Source organism: Diplotaxodon limnothrissa, linkage group LG4 (assembly GCF_057381915.1).
Source record: "Diplotaxodon limnothrissa isolate DT_005_m linkage group LG4, D_limnothrissa_male_GT1.1, whole genome shotgun sequence".
Taxonomy (NCBI): Eukaryota; Metazoa; Chordata; class Actinopteri; order Cichliformes; family Cichlidae; genus Diplotaxodon; species Diplotaxodon limnothrissa.
This window is the reverse complement of record NC_140599.1, coordinates 3,239,956-3,258,888: the sequence shown is the minus strand read 5'-3', so window position 1 is coordinate 3,258,888 and position 18,933 is coordinate 3,239,956.

Below are 18,933 nucleotides of genomic sequence, written 5' to 3'. Positions count from 1 at the left end.
CAGAAAACTTCATGTTATTGTAAAATTTAGTTTATATTATCTGAAATGTGACAATAACATTAACGAACTGGTAGTTAAATAACATGGTTTTGTTGCAAATCAATTAAAATAAACAAAAGAATCAATCTTGTGATTGGGTCACGGCAACTGCTACAATAGTGAGCACCCACAGACCTTTTTAAGCAGCAGCTGTTTTTGTATGACAGTCTGTAAATCAAGCTGTGTAATGATTTCAATTCTGTACCTACAGAGAACAAAGCGTTTTAAACGTTTAGTAACACCTGTGGCGTGGATGCAGTGTGTGTCCGTCTGTATCAAACTATAAGCACAAAGTCCAGAACGCTTAATAATTACATTGGGCTCATGAAGAAAATATTCAAGTTGGAAATGCTTACTGACCTAAACACTCACCGGCCAGGTCATGACTTTCATGTCAATATGGACCAAAGTCTCTTAGGGATGTTTTCCAGCACCTTGTTGAATCTATGCCGTGAAGACTTAAAGGAGTTCTGAAGGGAAAAGGCGGACCCGGTACTCGCAAGATGTACCTAAGGACACGGTGAATGTATGTTCAATGAGAAGAAAATGACATAACAACAGTCAGTGGAAACCAAAACCATCAGCCCTTATCAGACTGGATTTAAATTATACCAATTATGGAAACTAGAAATTCTCCAAGTGTTCATTTTTTCTTTTTCTTTCTTTTGTTTTGTTTTTTGAACCATGAGAGAAGTACTGTCGTTGTGTCTATTATCCCATTATTAATAGATTACCGAAGATATCCAAAGTTTGCCTTTTGCATGGCCACTTTCCTGTGGTGCTTCGATTAGAAATCTACCACATATCTGAACACAAGTACACGAAAGATCCACTTTTTAACTCCTTATTGAAATTGAAATATTACGTAGAGTAACTACAAAAAAGGCAAAATAAAATTCACATCCTTTAACATCCACCAGAGGGCGCTGCAGCTTCCTCTGGACCTACTTCCCAGGCTTTGCAGCGCTTTCAGATTGGCAGTGTCCCCAGCGTTTGGGCACAGATAGTTGTGCTACAATAACAGTCCCATATAAACTCAGCCCTGTATTGATCACAACTGTAAAGTTTAGTTACTCTATGTTGCGCATTGACAAAAACTACCTATAAGGTACACACACACACACACACACACACACACACACACACACACACACACACACACATGGTGAAAGCAGTTTGGAGAATGGTTTGTTGGCATCTTGTTCAAACACACACTGCAAGCACGCAATTTATCAGTAATCAGTGCAGTTTAGTGTTACAGTCACCAGAGGGCAGAGTTTGACCACTCCGAAACACATTCTGATTGAAATGAAGAGGATATAGAAAACATGGGACATTTTTGAGCAATAAAAACCAGCATGTGTGTGAGAGAGATTGTGTTTGTATGTGAGGCTGCTTTGGTTGTTTAACTGAAGCCTTCACGAGAATGGGAACTGGGCACTGTCATCATCAGACACATGCTGAGCCCGTACTACAGAGGGTGGATGCAAAGGTTTTACTCAGAGTTACACGACTGTGCCTTTTGAGAAACACGGGGAATGAGGAAATAGCTTGTTTCCATTTTACAAACCTTTAGATGAATGTAAAGTGTGGTAGGTGCTACAGTAATCTGTAATATAATAGCCTATGTGTGTGATTTGTTACAAATGCACACAACAATGTGCACATACATTGAGCCAACGATCAGTCAAGTCTTGAGCCAGCTTTGTGACATCAATTTTTTATCAAGTTACCCTCCTTCCATCGTTCACTGCCAGGTTTGCGAGGGTCTCCCTGCCTCTCCCGCGGCTCCTCATCCTCCTCATGATCATCCTCCTATTCTTCTCAAGATTTTTTTCCCCCTTTCAACCTTTATTATACTTGTATTTGGTGATTTTTGTCACACCTGATGCTACCTCTACCAAAGTGGCTTACCCTGTTTTGTGTGAAATCAGGAGAAAAAGGGTGAGGGCTACGAGGGGAGAGATCACGGAAGAACAGAGGGAAGTGAAGACAAGATTAGAAAGAGAGCGGAGAGAGGAAGGAACAGAGGGATGAGTGATGAAGTGAAAGGAGAAGGGTGTCAAAGGGGGAACGTCTGGAGCGTAAGAGATTGATGAAGAAGAATGAGAGACGGTGTGTGTGTGTGTGTGTTCATCTGGGTTAATTCTCAAGGACAGGAACTATTAAAGATTAACAACCAACCACCATGTTTTATTGAGACCAGCCGCATTTGCAGGCATATGGCTCTAAACACAGACCCACTTAAATGTCTGTGATTGTGTGTCCGCTTTTGTGTGCATGTGTGTGTTTTTCTGGAGGCTTTTATTTTGTTCAAACAAAACGACAGTCTTTTCTAGGACGATATGACTGTAAGCTTGGCTGTTTGCTGGAGTGCTGCAGTCAAACCTCGATTACATCAGCCTCACTTAAGCCACACACCTGACAATAGAGTGCTACAGTATTATGGAGTTAACCAGAAACTGCAATTAATGGCTGTTAAATGATCTCTTGGATGTATGGAAGAAGCATTTACAAAGTAAATAAAACACTAAATCTTGGTGCCACTACTCACCAAATCTGACACCACGACTGTCTGGTTAAAAGCATCGAGGGGCAGCCACATTTAAAACGATATGTGGAGACCATAGAAAGCCAGTGCAAGTGTGACGCAAATTAGGTGTCCAGACTTTAAAGTGAGTGATTAAAGTGATTAAGCAATTAGAGCCAAAGATACAGCCGATTAACACGATAAGGTGGCAAATACATTAGACAGTTATCTAGGCAACCAGAGCATGGAGCCATCTTCTAGAGTGAAGCCCAACCGCTGATATTAGCCATTTGCTGACTCAAATTAAAAAAACTAAAGAAGGGATGGGAGAAACACCATTCAACCATGTTCGAGTACTGATTTAGCATAGTTTGTCCACCAGAGGGCACTCTGAAACGTCTCAGATGCCAACGCAGGGCGTAACAATCGGCTGTTCCAAGCAGTGTTGGGCAGAGCGTAAATGAGTGTGCCTGACATGTTATGATAATAAAACAAGCTTATTTTTTAAATTCCATTATCATATTATCTTGGTAATTACTCATAAGTAACTGCACATGACCAAAATATCAGATTTATCTAACAAATTCTATATCGGTCGGGCTCTATTCTTGAAACACTGTAGCAGTTTTTATTGATGACTCCCCAATCTAGCTGTTAACACAAGTGGGTGGCATGTATTCCTGTCTTATACAGGCTATACCAGCTATATTATTTCAACATGCTGCAGCCAAAAGTCTTATATACCAGCAGTCTAAGGAGCTTGGAAAGAAAAGCGTCTGGACTTCCTTAAGTTGCTTGAAGACGTTTCACCTCTCATCCGAGAAGCTTCTTCAGTTCTAGGGTGGGGAGAGTCCCAGATTTAAGTGGATTGTCCCCCAAGAGGGTCACGAACCTCCTGTTGATCCTCTACCTAATCACACAAGCCAAGGTGTGAAAATGGGTGTAGGTCGCAATCAGCCAAGGTTTCAGGTGAACTCATTGTGAAGCCTGGCCCCACCCAACTTGAGATTGCTTGAGGTCAGATGGTCCAGGATGTGAGTGACATTAAGGCGTCTGGGAAGGATCTCAAAACTGGATTATAGATGGCAGACAGTTGGTGTCGTAAACCCCCGCCTCTGTTCAAAGATGGCTGTTCACAGACTTCTTTCACTCTTCTTTCAAACCATCTGTCTTCTCTGTCCAAATTGTGAACGTTGGCATCCTCAAGACAGATGATAGGGTGGAGCTAGGTTTCACAGCGGGTTCACCCGAAACATGGGACTTAAATCTGGGACTCTCCACCATTTGACCTTTGAACTGAAGAAGCCTCTCAGATGAGACGTGAAACATCTTCAAGTAACTTAAGGAAGTCCAGATGATTTTCTTTCCAAGCTCGATAGACTACCATAACCTGGATGACTGAGAACCTTCACAGATATACCAGCAGTCCTAACTTCAATGGTTCTGAAATACTGCAGCAAGACTGCTAACAAAAGCAAACCCCTGCATCCATACACTGCTTATTTGTATGATTTAGAACTGCTTAAGATTTTTTAATGATGTCTGTGAAGGTTCTCAGTCATCCAGGTCATCGTAGTCAAAGGAGCTTGCAAAGAAAAGCGTCTGGACTTCTTTAAGTTACTTGAAGACGTTTCACCTCTCATCCGAGAAGCTTCTTCAGTTCTAAGGTCAAATGGTGGAGAGTCCCAGATTTAAACCTAGTGGGAGTGACCCCCCACAGAGGGACAAAAGGACCCCCTGATGATCCTCTAATCGCCTGAGCCAAGGTGTGAAACTGGGTGTGGGTCCCAATCAGCCAGAGTTTCGGGTGTGTTCATTGTGAAACCTGGCCCCACCTTATCATGCGATTTCCTGAGATCAGATGGCCCAGGATGTGAGTGGGCGTTAAGGCGTCTGGGAAGGATCTCAAAACTGGATTATAGATGGCAGAGAGTTGGTGTCGTAAACCCCGCCTCTGTTCAAAGATGGTCGCTCACAGTGGACATAGATGGCTTCTTTCACTCCTCTTTCAAACCATCTGTCCAAAATGTGAACATTGGCATCCTCGAAAGAGTGTCCTTTATCCTTAAGATGCAGATGGACTGCTGAGTCTTGTCCTGTGGAGGTGGCTCTTCTGTGTTGTGCCATGCGCTTGTGAAGTGGCTGTTTGGTCTCTCCAATGTAGAGGTCTGAGCATTCCTCGCTGCACTGTACAGCATACACCACATTGTTAAGTCTGTGTTTTGGCGTTTTGTCTTTCGGGTGAATGATGACTTTTAAAGCACACTTGGGGTTGCCCCTAATTATATCTCTAACATGCTAATTCTTTATGAGCCTAAAAGGAGCCTCAGGTCTGTTAGTCATTCTTACATCTGGGGACATTCATTTTTCAACCTTGTTAAGGAGGGCCAGTGAGTTCTGTCAGCTTGTGGAGTTTTTTGTGTCCCATTAGACACTAAAAAGATATCATAACATGCAAAACATTACAAAAAAATATTAAAAGGCAAAAAAAAGAAAAGAAAACAGTGTTTTAACATGGTACTTGGATGAATATTCTTAGTTCTCTTGTATTTTTGTATTCAGTTCCCTGTTTAGGTTCTGTTTCCTGAGTTGCCCTGTTATGTTGTTCCCTGTGTGCTTTCCCTTTGTGACTCTCACCCCCTGTGTGCCCCTCTATGTATTCATGAGCCCTTGTCCCCTTTCGTGTTTTATTCCATGTTTTCCCCAGCCTGTTATGTCTGTGTTCTCCCCGTGCTCTCTCCTCCTGTCTGAACCTCTGTGTACTTCCTGTTTGACTCTGCCCGTCTCCCGTCAGTGTTATGTTCACCCCGCCCTGTCTCGTTATGGTTATCTGTGTCAGCTGTGTTCCCCGTGTGTTCCCACTTTCCTCGTTAACCCTCTGTGTATTTCTGTCTGCGTCTTCCTCTGTTCGGCGTCGCGTTCTCCCTCATGTTGTGTGTTACTCTCCCCGTGGTTCCTGGTACATCTCATGTTTAGTTTTTCCAGTTTAGTTCAGTACTGTTTTGTGTTTCACCTTTAAGCCAGCATTAAAACTGTGATCTTTAAGTTTATCCCCGTGTCTGTGAGTCTGCATCTTGGGTCCTTCTCCTGCCTGCCACACAACGAATCATGACAGAAGAACGCGACCCCGAACTGGACCCAGCAGCTCACAACCCCTCCGCGGACCTCCAGGAAGACTTGGTCTACACGGTGGAATACCACTGTGAGGAATGGGCGACGCTGCCTAGAGGCGAATACCGGGAGACCATAGCCGTCCGTCTTCAGCGGATGGTGTCCGGGCTCCCGTGGCTATTCGGCGCGCTGCGCCCCCACATCCGGGACTTTCTTGTGTCCGCCGTGGGCATCCGCCCGGGGCCGCTGTCCCAGAAAGAACCGGAAACGGTCAGGATCGGGACCATGGGGCTCACCACCGTTACGCTGCCTGTTCGCTTCTCATCGGCTTCTACATCTTCGCCACCGCCTGTCTACACTACGTGGCGCACGGAGATGCCAGAGGCCAGCGACTTCGGTGAAGAGGAGCGGCAGCAGGTGTTACGGACGTATCGGGAGGACGAGCTCCGTTGGAAGACCTGGCTTATCACCGAGGAGGAGCTCTCGTCAGCTGTCCCACCACAGACCGACCACCCACCCTCGCCGCCGCGATCGGGCTACTCGTCTCCTGCTTCCTGCCTGGCACGGATGTGGTCTGAGGGCGAGGAGCCGGTCGCCACGGAAGGCCAGGCTGAGCCCACGGCCGCCCCTAAGAGGAAACGGCGTTCCCGCCGCTGTCGCGCACCGCCACGGCCCGTTCATCCCTCCACTGAGCAACACGAGGTGGCTGTGGGGGGCGCGGATTCCGACCTCGAGGAGCGGCAGCGCGCCGTATGCGCGCAACTGGAGGAAGAGCTACGAGAGGAGCCATGGCTCGCTCCCCCCTACGATGAGGTTTTCCGCGGGACACGGCTAGCCCTTGGGGTCCCCGGAGTTGCCTGGGACTCCCGCCTGCCACTCCGCTAACTACCGCCTCCTCAGCCGCTGCGACGCCTCAGGAGCCTCCATCTCCCACGTCTACGGGGCCCACGGCCAAAAGAAAACGGCGTTCGCGTCGCCACCGCATCGCCCGACGCTCGGAGGTGAGTGAAACTGTCCAGTCGCTCCAAGTTACCTCTGAGCGGAAGGCATGTGAGGAGGCTACGGACTTAGCCGGTGAGGTGGCTAGCAATGAGCCATTCACCGAGCCGCAGGCCAGAGACAGTTCCGCTCCCGCTTCACTCAACCCGGCAGGGACCACAGACTCGATTCACAGACTGACAAGGTTTCCCACTGCCTTTGGTTTTAATAACGGTAGGGAGGTGTTTCCTTTGGTGTCTCTTTCCGTGTCTGCAGTTCCAACTAAATCTGAGTTGCCTGTGGTTTCTCTCTTCCCTCCTGAGCCGGCCCTGCTCCTCCATGGGTCACTGAATGAAGGCAACGAAAGCATAGCTAGTGCTCCGGTGTGCCCAGCTACACTTGCTTTTCACGAACCAGAGACTGTGAACACTGGTCATGAACCCCTAGCATGTTACCAAGATGCACACATAACAGCAGATCATGGTGACCAGGACACTGTAATGTCACAACACGTCTCCTGTCTCCCCATAGGTAATAAACCAGGTGGTTCTGAACTGTTTTGCTCCAGCACCATAACCACCACTCAGGAGATGGAAGCTGGGGTCAGGCTTTATGTGACACCATTTTCTCCTGCCTCTATGAACTCGTCACTAGATAGGGTTTTGGCCCCGGACAATGTCGTAACCACCCTCTCTCAGCCTGAAGTGTCACCTGCTTCAGTTAATGGTTCACGTACCGTTTCACCTGTATCTGTCTCTCCACTCAATAGGGTTAGCACTCTGAAGCCACAGATCACTGCAGGTACGGGTTCCAACAAACACATCCATCCAACACACCACAGTCATGCTACCACGGTGCCATTGGTTAGGTCCATATCTGTGTATTTACTGTTTTTCCAGGAGTCAGCTCCTAATGATCTAAGCTTTGTTTTTGTGGATCGAGTGGTGGTTCTTGTTTTCCGTATGGTCGAACCAGCTCCTCTGAGCCGCACACTACCACCGGTTGAGTCCAACCAGCTTATGTTGACCTCTCCTAGGACTACACAGACTGGGCTAGTAACCTCTGAGCCACTTTGGACTGGTGCGGACTTTGGGAACCTAATGATTGCTGGCTCAGAACTGGTGGTCCCTACCACTGTCCACTTCATGGTTTCTTGTGTTAAGATGTTAAGCCCTATAGACTGTTTTTTACCTGCTCTCTCTCTCTCTGGGTTTGTGCCTCAGCAGCCTGTGTTTCCTCAGCTCCTAGTCCAGCCAGGGGCCTTCATAACTGTTTGTCCTGCGTCTGCTGTTGGACTCCCAGGTGTGCCTATCCGGCACCCTGCGGCGACGCCACCGCTTCGCGTCACGTCAGCTGGAGGGTCCGAGGGGCCCGTTCAGCCTCCTGTCTCCGCTGGAGGGTCCGAGGGGCCCGTTCAGCCTCCTGTCTCCGCTGGAGGGTCCAAGGGGCCCGTTCAGCCTCCTGTCTCCACTGGAGGGTCCGAGGGGCCCGTTCAGCCTCCATCAGCCTCTGCAGCTCCGCCTGGTCCAGCCTCAGCCTCTGCAGCTCCGCCTGGTCCAGCCTCAGCCTCTGCAGCATCGCCTGGTCCAGCCTCAGCCTCAGCGGCCTCAGAGTCTTCGTCCTCGTCTGGCCCGGCCTCAGAGTCTTCGTCCTCGTCTGGCCCGGCCTCAGAGTCTTCGTCCTCGTCTGGCCCAGCCTCAGAGTCTTCGTCCTCGTCTGGCCCAGCCTCAGAGTCTCCCGCCTCGACTGGTCCTGTGCCCACCGGGCCTCGGCCAGTACGCCTGACACTGGAGAGCCGCCGCTGCCTTCCGCGCGGCCGGCCCCCTGAACTGCTCAGTCGTCTCCTTCGCCGCCGCCGCTGCCTTCCGCGCGGCCGGCCCCCTGAACTGCTCCGTCGTCTCCTTCGTCGCCGCCGTTGCCTTCCGCACGGCCGGCCTCCGGACCAGCTCTGTCACCTGTGCCACCCGCCCGGTCGGCCCCCCGACCGTGTGACCCGTGAACTTTTGTGCCGGTGGGCTCTGGGTCGGCCCCCTGAACTTTATTTGAACTATGGTCTTGTGCTCCTGTGTTTTCTGTTGTTCGTTTTTGTTTTTTGTTCCGAGCCCTCCGTCCTGGGCTATTACACGTACATAATGCAGAACTGAAGGCAGGGAACAGCAGCATAACAAATACAGATACCATGTGCACACATATGCCAGGATTAGACACCATTTGTTGCAGGCTATATCTTGGCTAGCTCTCGCTGTCATGTTCTCTGTTTTATCCCTGTTTGTGTCAAAATAAAAGAAAAAATCTGTTCAAAACCAAAAGATTCACATACTAACTGGTTATTAACAATACGCACCTGCTCATTTTAGAAAAATGTGAATTATAATTTATAACTTATTTCTGCACTTATTCGTATAGAATATCAGTAAAACATATACGAAACACAACCACACTTTCCAAGAGCGAAAAAATGTCGTGTGATCAAAATAATTTTTAATTGGGGAGTAGCTGGCAGAGAAACTACTGACTGTGTCACTCCTCCTCCTCTTTCCTGTTGTCTCTCTGTCCTCTGAGAGAAATCCTTCTATTCTTCCACAGGTACACCCCCACAGTGCGGTATCATCTGCACACCCATGATATGTCACACTGCTCTGTGTGTGTGTGCATGTGTGTGAGAGAGAACTGGTGCTGTCACTGATACAATGAGTGACTCACGTACACAGCCCACAGGGATTCTTGCTAATATGAGACTTTTGAGACCCAGAAGGCCTACACTCCACGCACACAGGCACACGCTCACAATCTGTACCTAATTATAATGTGTTTATCTCCTTATTTGTGTTTGGCATTCAATGCTTTGCTTTCATTTGTATTTAAAGAGCATTGCCTTATTTGAACAACCCCCTGCCTTCTCTTTGTGATGTGCAGCTTAAACCGACAACTTTTAGTTGGCCCGTTGCGGCAACAGTCGTGATTACATGTAGTCGTCTACTGTCACCATCAACCCACAGTGAATAACCCCTTATGTATCTATGAGCACTACCACTGAAAGTATTTTAGCGTGTTTACATATTTGAAGCCAAAAGATTTCAGTGTTGAGTGCTACATGATGAGCTAAGCTAGCAAGCTTTGTTATCAAGCAGCATCGATAAACTTTATAAGTGTAGCACTGCTACAATATTAACATATTACAAGGCCTATACAGACTAAACCCAGAGCACGTATTTGGGGACATTAAAATCTTTACAAAACACCAACACACGTGCAAGGCCCAGCTCAGAGACTCTGATTAGCTGAGTTGAAGCCCAGTAAATATCTATCTGCCACAGCTAAATGTGTCACCGAGCAGCTGTCACCGTGGCCACGCCCCCAAACATGCAAACTTTAAGACTCAATCCAATTTAAACAGCAGTTATACACAAAATACTCCCAGTGAGGTGTTATGGGAGGGAAATTAATTATGCTGAGTATAGCTATTTGTTTGTGCCAGGCTTAAAGGTACAGTGTGCAGCATCTCTGGAAAGAAAGGTGAGAGGTAAGTGTGTTAGCCTAACTATTAGCCTAAAAATCCGTCATCATATGAATCATGAGATCAAAACACACTTACCTGCCATATTTTGGTTCCTGCAACTGATCCGTCAGATTATTGTCTCCCCAGAAACACTTCCCTTGTGCTTTGGGAAATCTTTTTTTTCCTATTTCTGTTGTGTTTTGTGTGCTTTTGCAGCATTTTTCATATTGCTGGTGTTTTCTTAAAGTTGCAGTCCGTTTGGCCTCTCAGGGCCACCGTACAAATAGCTTTGGCTGCCGTTCGTCTGCAGTGAGTCTAGGCTGTCAGTCCACAGTTTACCTCAACTTTCAAAGCAGTCTGTAAAAGTTTGTGAAAGGAGTCCGACATGAGTCAGTGAGTCAGTGAAGCTTACTTCTGTCCGATGACAGCGATACTGAGGTGAATTGTTGTGGATATCCTGAACATTTTTTGTTGGTAAGCCCTGCTAAATGTAGATGTAAAAACATAGGGATGATCCTTCATATATAAAGTGTAATAAAATTTAGTTTCCACAGCACAGTATTGTATTGTGTATTTTTTCCCAGATATTTTTATTTAGTTTTTTGCATCAGTTTTACAAAAGACAAATTGAACAGTATGCTGTTTTCATTTTGAAGAACGTAAAACAATATGAGTCACACATTCCCACCTCACAATTACAACAGTGCCAGTAGATGTAAAAAAAAAAGAAAGATCCAAGCTAATAATACAAATAATAAACCCTGGAATATGAAATAACAGTTCCTGAGTGGACAAAAGAGATGTGCAAAGTTTCAAAACCCACACCCCTACGCAAAACCCCCCCCAACAAAAAACAACAAAAAAAGGTCTAAGATTTAAAATGAGTGGTCAGCTTAGTCATCGTAATAAGTCAAATCCGTAAAATAAATAAATAAATAAATAAAGTAGATAAATAAATGCCATCATAAAGTGCAGGCACAATAGAGTTTGTATAATTAAATGGTAAATGGCCTGTATTTATATAGCGCTTTACTAGTCCCTAAGGACCCCAAAGCGCTTTACATATCCAGTCATCCACACATTCACACACTGGTGATGGCAGCTACATTGTAGCCACAGCCACCCTGGGGCGCACTGACAGAGGCGAGGCTGCCGGACACTGGCGCCACCGGGCCCTCTGACCACCACCAGTAGGCAACGGGTGAAGTGTCTTGCCCAAGGACACAACGACCGAGACTGTCCAAGCCGGGGGCTCGAACCGGCAACCTTCCGATTACAAGGCGACCTCCCAACTCTTGAGCCACGATCGCCCCCCCGATCGTGGCTCAATCAATTAAACATAAAATAAACTTCCCGTGTATTTTTAATAGATTAATTCAAAATTTATGATCATGCATCAATTTGTTGGAAGATGTAATTAAATAATAATAATATATATTTCTGCAAACAATACCCTTTTTCTGCTGTAGAGTCTGTGGGGATTTGTTGTTTTTGGAGTTAGCCTCATGTGGCCACTGGAGGAACTGCATTTTTTGCTATTTTGCATTGGCTTTATTTTCCAAACCCAGAAGTAGCCACTCGATTGACTCAGTTAGCGAGTGGTAAATGGACTAATGCTAATCTATTCTGCTTGAGCACTCAAAGCACTTCATACAACTTACCTGATTCACCCATTCACACAAGCAACTTGGGATTAGTATCTTGTCCAAGCATGTTCGGCACATAGACTGGAGCAGGGGATCGAACCATCAGCAGTCTGATTAGTAGATGACCTGCTGTACCTCCCGAGTGCACGGTCTGTGTAATGCACCTTTATTATTCCTGGTAGAATATTTTGAGTTTTAGCTTTTCCTTGGAAATCTACATTTGCATCCCGAAATTGCAACAACACATGAGTTCCTTAACCGCTTTCAAACTTAGTCAAAGATCCTTGAACCAGTCCATGGCAGGGCCGACTCAAAAAGAACCACACCCTCTCACTTCCACACCTGCAGCCAGAATTACCTCCATGCATGTGTTTGGATGAGTGAAACCAGTATGTTCTGGCTGTGTCAGCGACAAATTTCTCACGACATAAATGTAGCACAAATCTAATTCCTACAAATAATTTAGTTAGTTGTTATTCATGCATCGGCTGACAAGTATCTAATATCGTATGCAGGTTGCATTTAAAGGTGACACCCATTTGGGCGCACTGCATGTTTTGGTTGCCATGGTGATGACGGATGCATGACTCCCGCAGTGACAACTCAGAGACCATGCTGGGTAAACACGGACTCCCCTGAGAGTGGGACAACCGGTAATGACACCTCAGAGGAAAAAACACAGATGAGCGTGCAAACACACACACAACACACAAGAATATTCAAACACACACACATACAGGAAACTCACAAGGGAGTGCAGCGCTTTAGTTGTTAACAACTCCAGAATCCCTCCCTCCCTCTCCTTTTCTCACTTCTATGTATATCTGTCCTTTCTAACCCCTGCCTCTCTATCAGGCCTACAGTATTCTCCCTTATTCAGCTAAAACTGGGCCACAGAGCACAACCCTCTCCCAGGTACACACACACGCTCTTTTCCCACGGACAGATACTCGTACACGGAGCGAGCTAATGCTAATTAGATCTACAAACAGGTCTCAGCGTGCTCTTGCTGTGTGTGTGTGTGTTGGGGTGAGAGAGGGGCAGTGTGCTGTTAAGCAACCAGTGTGTCAGGATTTCCTTTTCTGTCCTCATTTACGGAAATGAAGTTTGCCCCCTGTGTGACCCATATCTCCCGACACATGGAGCCTAGAAGCAGGAGTAGGAAGGAAAAAAAAACAGTGGATGTTTAGGAGCTGTATCTTTTGTTTTATATATGGGAGACGTTAAATGGGCAGAGGAAGATGAGGGATTATGTCAAAGTGAGGCAAGGAAGTGAGACAGAGACATAAAAATGGATGCCGACGTTAAGCTCTAGCTGAGATGGACTTTTCCTTCTAAGGCAAAGAGATGAGGCCAGAGTCAGAGCTCTGAAGCAGACATCAGATGCTGCTCAGAGCGTCTTAATGAACCACATCCTTGATCCTTTCTCCATTTACAGCCATGGACTGTAGAGTAGGGGGACCTTGACAGTTTTGCGGCATAGTTGTAGTGATGTTATCTCATGTGAGACGTCTTATGTCTTCTTGTGACACATAAATGAGCCTCAAAACTGATGCTGAGTGTCCCTTTACTTTCAGGTTAGTTTAAGGTGATGTCATAAAAATGGTCAGTTGTGCCAGCATAAAAACAAAGATGAACTTTAATGTTTATGATCTGTCTTTAGGTTTCATACGAGGTTTTAAACCATGCCTGATTTAAATTTGATATTCCTTCAGTGCTGTCGCTTTGTGCGGTAATTACATGTAAGGTAACTGTAGTGCAGTAAAGTGATGCAGTGTTTTCTTTTAAAACCTACAAAGTAGGTGATGTAGAAATAGAAAAGTATCTAAAAGCTGTGGTGCTGTAATGTTCTTTGATAAATGCATTTTCCACTCCATCTTCATCATGAGGTCTTGGCCTCTGTGAAAATAGAAAATGGTGGGTTGTTGTTTAACTTGAAGATTTGCCAAACTTTTGAGGAAAATCCATCACGTAAGCCGCTTTTATGCAGCTGACCCAGGTAAAAACGCTGTTGCTGAGTCGGAGTAATCCAGATAAATTTCCACAGGCGTGCCTTATATGCCTTTTACCAAATACGCACAAAGATGACCAAGTATGATCATCTTTGTTGAGACGGCGACAGTACAGAGCAATCACCGCTCAGGAATCGTGTGCAACAATAGTGGGCAGTTCTGTGTAGTAGTGCTAAAGTAGGCTACACCAGATGGCTACTGTGGCATTTGGACAACCTTTTTTCCCCAAGATTTTCTTTATGCATATTAAATAAATAAATACGTATATGACAAAAATAAATAATTAAACATCATCGACTCTCTTCTTGGATTTGTCTCTACCAGCTATCCTTGTTTTCTTGGTTTACACCTTTTTACTGAAGATGCAACATGCTGGCACATGCACTAGAAATTCAAAGTAAGTAAAGTGTGCAAAGCTGGCCATCATATCTCAAAATACATATTTCATGCCTCTTTAATAGGTTGCTGCAGCAGGAGAGGGAATGCATCGCATACAGTCACGATTCCTTTTAAGGCTTTCACTGTTTTATTGTCACATAAAATGAAGAGATGCAACATGCAACAGCGTTATTTTGTTCCATTATCCAGCTTACTGTGAAAATTCAAATTCAAATTCAAATTTTATTTGTCACACACACACAACCATAGACAGTATGACATGGGGGTGAAATGCTTGTAGCTGTACAATGCCCGACCATTAAATGACAGAAGAAAAGTTTTACAATATTTACAATTTACTACAAAAATTTACAAATTAACTTAGGAATTTACAGTAAAGAATGTGCAAATAGCAGAAGAGATTATAAAGATAAGGATTATAAATTATAGGAATTATAGGATTATAGGAAATGTGTGGTGGTGCGTGTGGTGACGTGTGTGAGAGTCCAGTCTTATAGTGACGTGTTTGGGAGAGTCCAGTCCTACACCTGGTTCAGGCCCCGAATAGCCTGGGGGAAGAAGCTCCTCCTCATTCTCTCTGTTTTGGCCTTAAGGGAGCGGAAGCGCTTCCCAGACCTCAACAGTGAGAAGAGTCCATTGTTGGGATGGGAGAGGTCCATCATAATCTTCCTAGCTTTGGACTTGCACCGCTTGGTGTAGATGGACAGCAGGTCAGGGAGCTCTGATTGAATGATGCGTTCTGCCGAGCGCACCACCCTTTGCAGATCTCGTCTGTCCTGCTTGGTGCTGTTCCCAAACCAGGTGCAGATGTTTGACGTCAGGACGCTCTCGATGGTGCAGGAGTAGAAGTTCTTGAGCACCTTCAGTGGCAGATGGAAGTCTCTAAGTCTTCTGAGGAAGAAGAGACGCTGACGGGCTTTCTTAACCAGGGTGTTGATGTGACAGGACCATGACAGGTCCTGAGTGATGTGGACACCCAGGTATCGGAAACTGTCCACTCTGTCCACTGGCGTGCCACTGATGATGAGGGGTTTGTAATTCCTCGCCTGCTTTGTAGTGAAGTCCACGATCAGCTCCTTAGTCTTGCTGATGTTTAGGAGGAGGTTATTCTCCTGGCACCAGGTCTCCAGGTTCCTAATCTCCTCCAGGTAGGCCGTCTCGATGTTGTCGGAGATCAAACAAAGTTTACCGTCATGGTAAAACCTGTGTATGCTGAAGCGTTGGCAGCGGCAGTAAAATGTGAGGACAGCCGAACTGAGCTGAACTCAACGACACGTCTTCGTTCTGTTTGACAAAGACAGGCGACGTTTTAGTGCCTTTTAGGAAGAATCTGCTGCTGAAGAACAAACTCACATCCGTCAGTAAAGATTTGCACAAGTGCTGCGATGAAACCAGTAAACAGCTTTTAAACTGGAATTTTCCATTAAATAACATGAACAGTTAGTTTGTAAAGTACTAAATTTCTAACATAAATCATGTACCATCTAGTCTATCAAGCTTGTTACCTGTCACTGTGCAAATGCTCATTATAGAATCATATATAAGATATAGATGTAAGAATATTTTTTAAATCAAACGATACACTGAGCACAGTTTGCTGATAGTACTTTAACTTAAATAAAATATAAATCTGCTGCCCATCGTACCCAAAACCCAGCGTAATGGAAAAATGACGGGTTAGCAAAGAATGTATCCATTTACATCGACAGTGCGCCTTATGTATGAATTCTGGTTGTGCTTACTGACCTTGAACTGATTTCATGTGGTACATGATGCTCAAAAATCCGTCAAAAAATGTTTTAGTCCGACTTTGGTAAACTACGAAGCCGCAACGCTTGATGGATTGTCGGCGCATTACAGCTATCGTAGTCTGGAGCCTCGCGGAGTAATCTGGGTCCTAAACGCCGTCTTCTTCAGGTCCCAAAGTCAAACGAAAACTGCGGCGTCACTGAGAGTTAAAAATGGTCTAAATTCTTTAATCTTTAATCAAATGATCAGCGTTGCTGCTTTACCAGGTGTAACAATTAAGTTTAACATCCAGGCATCCATGAAAACAGAATCTATTAAATTTAACAGAGATAGAAGTTAACAGGAAGTTAGCTCGCTAGCTTCCACCTAAACATGATATAGCACGTTCTGACTGAGAGATTTCTGAAAAAATCATAACGTACAGCTCTGCTATCACTTCCAACATAAATGAAGACAGGAAACTAAACAGCAGAGATGTTTGTAGGGTTACTGAAGTTGGGCTAGCTGGTATATAATGATGTGCTACGTGATCGCTAGCGACACAGCTATGTTAGCATAACATAAACACAGTGAAGCTGGAGGATGAATGCTAACTTTTTTCCACTCGATAAATATTAACAACTGAGATCATCCATCCACACTACGAGGTTAGTCATTAATACACTGCAACAACATGGGAAAGAGCAGCTGCAAAAGAATTCAACATTAATGATTCAATGGTACGGAAGTGAAGGAAGCAAGAAGAATGAGTTGAATAAAGTTTGACTGTTTTGATTCGCTTAATACGCCTTATAATCAGGTGCGCCTTATGTATGAAAAATACGGCACTAGTTACTAAAAAGCTTTCATATACCTGAAGATCAATGTCAACTGGAAAGAGGTTACAATGTCCCCTCGGGTTTATTTTTTCATTCCATTAATGATTCGACAGATTTATACACAAAACTCAGGTTTCGTTGTGTATTAGGTCAGAGTGCTTGACTTTGGCTACGTTCACACTGCAGGTCTTGATGCTCAATTCCGATTTTTTGATCAAATCCGATTTTTTTGTCTGCTCGTTCACACTACAGATAAAATGCGACAGCAAACGCGCTCTAGTATGAACGCTCAAAGCGGCCGCATGCGCAAAAGAAGATGTCACACACAACGCGCTCTGTTTAGACCCAGAGCAACAGTATTGTTTGACTGATGGCCCTTAATATAAAGACTTGTTTCTGACTTTACGTTTCACAATTTTTGCTTTAAGTTATTGTTATTTACATAATAATGTAAATAACCTAATATTGATCCTTATTGCTGTTTTAGAGAGGAGCGGTGCTTCAAAGGATAGCTGCAGATTTCTGTCAGAATCTGCAGATTATACAGTACAAATAAAATGTTTACGTTGTCTTCCCAACAGTTTCACTAACATCTACACTGGATGGCCAGGAAGTGTTCGCGATGTCTTCTCTGGCGCTGATAATTGGCTTCAGTCTTGTGTCGGTGACGTAAAAGGCGGATTTAATGCGACATGACCGTTCAAACCGTCGCTTTCTAAAACATCAGATATGTATCGGATTCAGTACCACATACGAAAGTGACCCAGATCGGATTTGAAAATATCGGATTTGCGCCGTTCACACTGTCATAGCATGATCGGATATGGGTCGCATAGGGTCAAAAAAGTCGGATTTGATGCGCTTTCGCCTGCAGTGTGAACGTAGCCTTTGAGAACCTTTAGTTTTTGTCACTTGGCTGTTGGTTGATGAATATTTATAGAAGAACTTTACAACATTTAATTTACATCTCAATGAAAACCATCTTTGCTTTAACAGTTTTTACCTTGGTTTGATTTTCTAAAAACACATAGTGGAAAAGCAGTGTCTGGCAACCAACTCCGTCCCTGCATACATTGTGAATCCCCCTCCCATTGCTGACCTGACCCCACTGCTGATTTAGCTGTGTATAAACTGTGCAAGCGGGTTGTTTGCTCGCTTATTATTGATATTGTAGAGCTGAGCTTGGATTAATTCTGGGTTAATGGGTGCAGTGTTGATGGGGCTCTGAATATTAACTACTCTGTCATTATCTGAAATAGAAGAAAGTGAAGCAAACTACTGAATCAGACCATCTTTGGTTTATGTTCCCAAAATTATAATTGACTATATTTCTATGACAGTCATTTTTGCATCTGCAGTCATAAACGTTTTCATTTTAATGAGGCTTAATCAGTTTTGTCTGAATGTATACGTTACAAGAACAGTAGACATCGTCATAGTCCGCAGTATTATTTGTACCTTAGGTCTGTTGCAAGTGTCACATAATCAGTTTGGGTACGTGATAAAATTGGTGATGACATGTCACTGAAGTTGAATGTTAGTGGCTTCATCATAAAATGTTAGAAAAGTGAGATAATAATTAGTTTAATTAAAACATGTAGATGCTCCAGTAATGATTTTATTGGCTAGATTATAGGCTTCTTAACTTAATGACAGCTATTTAATTAGACTAGACATAACTGTAGAGGACTTCCATGTACTATATGACTGTTGTTTTGGAAATAAGGCTGCCATGGTGCAGTCATGTCACTCTTTGTAATCCTGTAAATGAATACGTACACCCCAGCAGCTTTAGCAGCAAGTTAAATAATCATTTTCTGTATGACTTTATCAGTCTTTCACATTCTTATGTAATAATTTTGTGCCACTCTTCTTTACAACATTGCTTCAGTTCATTGAAGTTTGTTTATGCACAGCTCTCTAAGGTCCAGCCACAGCATTTCAGCCAGGCTGAGGTCTGGACTTTGACTGGGTCATTGGTAGTCCTTAATTCTTTCAGCCACTCTTTATATTTGCTGCTGTCCTTGAGATCTTTATTCTGTTGTGAGCCCCAATTTTAACCAAGCTTAAGCTGTGACACAGATTTTGACTCTAGAATACTTACAGAGGAGTTAACAGCTGACTCAATGACTACAAGGTATCTGTAACTGCA